Raw genomic sequence first — 606 nt, forward strand, 5'->3', positions numbered from 1 at the left:
GGCTCGATCCCAGAACGCTGGGATCATGCCCTGAGCCGAAGGCAGACGCTTAACCACTGTGCCACCCAGGCGCCCCTAAAAATCCCTTTTTATATCCCCTTTTTAAGTAACTCGGTCATCACATCTTATTTTTGTAAAGTTTTTTTTTTTTAAAGATTTTTAAAAAATTTATGTGACAGAGACAGACACAGAGAGAGCACAAGCAGGGGGACCAGGCAGACGCAGAGGGAGAAGCAGGCTCCCCGCTGAACAAGGACCCAGACCCGGACTTGGACTCGGGGCTTGGTCCCAGGACCCTGGGATCATGACCTGAGCTGAAGGCCGGCTGAGCCACCCAGGCACCCCTGTTTTTTTTAAATGTTTTTATTTATTTATTTATTTTTATTTTCATTTTTAAAAAAAGGTTTTGTTTATTTGACGGAGACACAGCCAGCAAGAGAGGGAACACAAGGAGGGGGAGTGGGAGAGGAAGAAGCAGGCTCCCAGTGGAGCAGGGAGCCTGATGCAGGGCTCGATCCCAGGACACTGGGATCACACCCTGAGCCAAAGGCAGAAGCTTAACGACTGAGCCACCCAGGCGCCCCTAACGTTTTTATTTAAATTCCA

The sequence above is a fragment of the Ursus maritimus genome, assembly GCF_017311325.1.
Source record: "Ursus maritimus isolate PB19 chromosome X unlocalized genomic scaffold, ASM1731132v1 scaffold_X1, whole genome shotgun sequence".
Taxonomy (NCBI): Eukaryota; Metazoa; Chordata; class Mammalia; order Carnivora; family Ursidae; genus Ursus; species Ursus maritimus.